Genomic DNA, 6,000 nt, shown 5'->3' on the forward strand with positions numbered 1-6,000 from the left:
CAAATAGTCCAGCCATCTTCTCCCAGGTGAGACAGAATCTAACTAGAGTTATCTATCCTACTATTAAATACTACAGGAGAAGGGAATACTGGTGCTGCTTTTGACCTCTATAAATAATGTAGCAGATTATTTTGATTGTTTCTGGAAAAGGCAGATAGGGTTATCTTTTTACTTATTTGTTTTAAATGAGATTATTCTATTCAGCAATTTGTATCTCTTTTCAGGTTACTTCCATATATGCTATTCTACTTACTTTCTCTGAGGCTAACCAACCCCTTACAACAGCAATCTTCTAGCCCAATTCTGTGCCTTATGTTCCCAAACTCTTGCCCCCTTTAGGATAGTCTCATTCAGCATCCAATTCTTTTAGAGATATATTGGTTACTAACATTAAGATGAGTGATAACAAGGTGACCAAACAAACAAATTCTGGCTCATGTGATGGCTACCTAACTTATTGCCTTTAATGTTTTTATCCTCTAACGTGCAATTAAAGTTTCTAAAGAGTAACTAATGCTGACAATAATATTTTTAAAACATGTGGTGTAAAATTTTAGGTAATAAGACCTCTGCTTTTCAAATCATTCCACCTACTTTAGGTTGAGAAACTTAGAGGTGATTTCAGAAAGATAATATTCCCATATTAAACTGTATAATTCACAAAAACAATACCATTTTCAAGGAAACTGTTCAGTTGAATATATCACGATGGCCTTTCCTAGAAATACTTATTCAATTGCATTCACTTAAAGAATGTTAACTTTTCCTTGATTTTAAAACAGTTTCAAATCTATTTTTTAATGGATAATATCAAGAATAGTTCTTTAAAATCTCGTTTTTCCATATCCTCATAATTCTATTGAAAAGATGGCATGAATTTGTGTGGATTAATAATAGTAGAGTATCATCTGTGTTTCAGGGTTTTATTAATTTGTTTTTGATGACTTCATGACCTCCAAATGGCATGTACTGGAAACTTAATCCCCAAGCAACAGTGTTGGGAGGTGGGGCTTAATAAGGGGTGTTTCATTCATGAGGGTTCCATCTTTATAAATGGATTAATGTTGATTATAAAAGGGCTTAAGGCTGTGAGTTCAATCTCTTGCTCTCTCATGTGCACGTGCTCGCTTGCCTTTCTGCCTTTCAGTGTGAAATGATGCAGCAAGAAGGCCCTTGCCAAATGCAGGCCCCTTGACCATTGACTTACCAGCCTCTGGAACCATAAGAAATAAATCTCTGTTCTTTATAAATTACTCTTTCTTAGGTGTTCTGTTATAGCAGCAGAAATTCTACTAAGATGTCATATTTGTTGAGTATGATTCAAAATAATTTCTTTAAATGATAACTAATTTGGAAATACTTCTCTTTGCTGGCACCAGCAGTTAAATTTACCCAGGAAATATTTTATTTTACCAGATATATGTTTGAAATATGACACTAAGAAACAGTTGAAATGTTGGCTTTTAAAGGAATTTCTGTTACTGTTGTTACCGTTGGAAGAGACTTTAAATATCACCTACTTCAGATATTCTTAAGTAAAATTCATGATGAGTCCCAGTCACCACCCCCCATTATGTGCTCTTCAACACCCTCAATTATATACAAAATTGTATATGTGTATGAATTATGCATTGTTTAAATAAGAGAAATCATAGTTGTTTTCCAAGATCACATAGCGAGTTTCTGGAAGAGCCTATATTAGAACCAAGAAACCAGTCAAACTCCAATGCTCTATCATTAATACCTGCTGCCTCCAATTCATGCACTTTGTATTTTGCTCTATATTAAATTCATGTCTGTAATTTTAATTTCAATCTTCTGGAATGTATTGGAAGTCTCATGTACTGCTGGTGGGAGTATACATTTTTACAAACATTTTGGAAAACTTTGGTGATATTTACTAAAATTGAACATACATATACTCAGAAATTTCACTTGTAAGTATAACCCAATATAAATGAATATATATGTTCCCCAGAGGATATGTTCATGAATGATCATTGCAGGACTTTTCATTATGGCCCCAAACCGGAAGCTATCCAAATACTCACCAATAGTAGAATGGACAAATAAACCATTGTATAGTCACATAGCATAATACTATACTATTCTATACTATAGCAATGACAGTGAATGCTCACATGCAATATTACTCCATACAATAATTACGCACAATAATTACAATTATTGTAATACTACATGTCATACAATATTACTTCATACAATAATATTGATAGATCTCACAAACATAATTTGACCAAAAAGAGTTCAACACAGAAGAATATGTACTGCATGTTTTTATTTACATGAAACACCCCCGATGAATAATGAATGGAAGCAGATATGGGAATATCTTCTGGGGTTCTAGTAATGCTCTAGTAATGCCCTGTTTATTAGCCTAGGTACTGATTACCCAGGTTTGTTCCACTGTTAATGTTCAGCAAGCTGTATACTTAGAATTTGTGTTCTTTACGTTATGTTATAATCCTTAAAATACACAAAATGTTTTTAGCAAATAGGACAATACAATCTGTTATGGTTTGGCTGTGTCCCCACCCAAATCTCATCTTGAATTGTAGCTCCCATAATCCTAAAGTGTCGTGAGAGGGATCCAGTGGGAGCTAGTTGAATCATGGGGTTGGGTCTTTCCCATGATGTTCTTGTGATAGCAAATAAGTCTCACAAGATCTGATGGTTTTATAAAAGGGTAATTCCCCTGCACATGCTCTCTTGCCTGCTGCCATGTAAGACTTGCCTTTGCTCCTTCTTCACCTTCCGCCATGTTTGTGAGGCCTCTCTAGCCATGTGAAACTGTCAGTCCATTAAACCTCTTTTTCTTTATAAATTATCCAGTCTCAGATATGTCTTTATTAGCAGCCTAAGAACAGACTAATACACACACTATCATAGATATTATCATTTTTACAGATAATATTATCAGATAAATCAATATAAACTAACATTTACTGAATACCTAATATGCATTGTGTAATAAGCTCTTCTCATGTGTAACATCTCAATTAATACTGACAAATAACCTCGTGAGAGAGGTATTATCCTGATTTTCAAACAGGATATGTGCTCAAGGCCATTCAGCTAATAACTTATTTTATGAAAGACCCTAGTGATCTGATTACATGGTCTTTAGGAGAAATTAAGTCCCTTGAAAAGCTCAATGGACTGAAAAATATGAGTCTCGAGTCCTAACACTAGCCTTACTCACTCATTCATTTATCTGACAATATTTAACTAGCCACTATGTGTCTATATGCCAGGGATATACGTGTGTGTGTGTGTGTGTGTGTATCTCATGGAACTCAGTCTTCTTATCTGTAAAATACTAAAATGTAAGTGTTAAACTAAATGATTTCAGAGATCTCTTTTAACTTTAATATCAAGTTTACCATTTCCTTCACAGCAGCATTCCCTAAATAAGTTGACTTACGTAGGGCTCCAATTTGTTGGCTGTTAAAAATGATTTAAAAAAAAAAGTATCATGGTCAAATTACCTTGAGAAATGTTGAGAGATTTGTTTCACTTCTCAAAGTGAAACAAATGTCTTTATTGGGACATTTCTAGAAGCCTATAACATGCTCAAATTCACTGAATTATCAAGAGGGATGATAGAGTATGCACAATCTCTCTAATTTGACTATGTAACTATTGGCATTTCATGAAATACACTTCTCAAGAAAAAGTTCTTGGCGAAAAGTACTAAAGTTTGAGCCACAGAAAACGCATCTGGAAGTTAAGCTATTTATTTATTTATTTAGAGACAGAGTCTCACTCTGTCGCCCAGGCTGGAGTGCAGTAGCATGATCTCAGCTCACCGCAACCTCCGCCTCTTCAAGTCATTCTCTTGCCTCCTGCCTCATCTCCCGAGTAGCTGGGATCACAGGCACTCCCTGCTAATTTTTGTATTTTTAGTAGAGATGGGGTTTCGCCATGTTGGCCTCGAACTCCTGGCCTCAAAGGATCTGCCCACCTAGGCCTCCCAAAGTGCTGGGATTACAGATGTGAGCCACTATGCCCAGTCGTTAAGCTATTTCTTATTAATTGTTTTTTTGTGAGGTGATCACTGGTAAATACGTTATCTTTTGCAAATCAGTTTATAGCTCTTCTATATATTCACAGAGTAGAGATACACACACACACACACACACACACACACACACACACGAAAAACAATGCAAACATACCATTTTAGTTTTCCAAGTTGGCAGACGATTGGTTCTAATTGATTTGAAAACTTTTCAAGTCGCCAGCTACATAACCAGCAACCCACAAACATATGACACGTTTACAAGTAAAAACATTATTTTGATTTATATGCCATTTACACCTTGTGTTTCTGACTGATAATGAAATATTTTGAGTGTTACTTCTTCACTACTTTGGAAACTATTATTAGGACTATTACTGTATGTATCCCAAGGGAAATCTTATAGAAATACCAAAGTGAGATAATTCCCTTAGTTTGTTTTCCTAGAGGAAATTATTCATAGTTCTAGAAATATAATGCAATAATGTTATGATTTACATTGTCAGGCAGTTCATGAAAATTTAAAGAGTACATTTTTAAATGTATTATTGGCTAGTAGTTGATTGAGGGAGTGGTACAGTCCTCTCTATCAAGAAATAAAGAGTAATAGGGAAAATATTAATTTCAATTAAAATATCATAGATGTAATAGCATATTTTAGTTGTAGAATGAAATATTAAAATATGCATTGAAGCTTGAAGCTAGTTGTATTAAAAATAAAATTGATTGAAATACTATTCGTTTATCTTTTAATAGCTCATACTCAGATAAAGATTATTAATAAAAATGAATTTTATTTCAAATGGTAGAAGAAAAGGAGGATTGTGTTTTACACATAAAGACAAGTAAGAGCTACTTTTACATCTGGGTCATTCATGCAAATTTCCAAGACCAAAATAACCAAAAATAATTAAAACAGGCTTTGTGGTCATAAAATTAAAGTCTAAAATGTGGACCATCACTCACCATTTTAAAAGGCAAAGTTGCACCATCTCAAATTGCTATATCACTTCTTCATTCCACTGGTCACTCCAAGTGAGATTTTGCTCTGACAACCTAAATTTGCAGTCTTCCTCTGCAGTCATCTATAAACTTAAGGATTCAGACATCAGAATATTAAGATAGGACTTGTTTTTTTTTTTGTGAATTTTCCCTGATTTAAGTCAGTATGCCATCTTTAACAGAAACTTCATTACCATAACATTGATTACTCTGCAAATATTTAGTCCAAATATTTCTATTTGGCAGTTTTTGTGAATCTTCAGGTAGTTTTTTTTTCCTTTTAAATGATCTTTCTATTGTCAAGGTTTTTGAATAGTTAGAAATGAATTTTAAGTAATACTATAGGGTTATGTACCAGCTTGTGATGTGGTATTTACTGAATCCTTTTGCTAGTGATTCTTAAAATACATTTTATTCCTCACTGTCAATTTCACCACTAGCTTTGCAACATTTAATTATCTCATCTAAATATTTTCTGGTTGGAATTACAATTGAAATTTTCTTTTTTTGTATGTCGTTTAGATGCCTTGAAGTTTCATAGTCTGATCTGATTATGAAATGGAAAATGCCTTTATTTCCTTTATGAGCATGATGAAAACATTTTGAAAACTAGAACAAAATGTAATTAAAATTGATCATTCAAGATATAATTGGATTCAAAAAACACTAGGAAAGCCCACCTATTGTTAATATAACATCAGGATGGTTCCCCAACTGATAAGGAAACATTTTGTATCCTTGTAGCTAAAGTGATTTGCTGCATAGTTGGAAAGCAATATTTTTGTTTTGTTTTTGTTTTAACCAATATTTCGTTATCCAAATCCACCTTCTTCCCATGAGATGAGTCATGTAGCAATTTATGCCACTCAAAAGAACAGAGACAGAACTAATATTCTGCCTGAAAGCCACTGACTTAAAAGAATACCCATCCCTTGCTCTTTGGGATTTGAAGCAGG

Source organism: Pongo abelii, chromosome X (assembly GCF_028885655.2).
Source record: "Pongo abelii isolate AG06213 chromosome X, NHGRI_mPonAbe1-v2.0_pri, whole genome shotgun sequence".
Lineage (NCBI taxonomy): Eukaryota > Metazoa > Chordata > Mammalia > Primates > Hominidae > Pongo > Pongo abelii.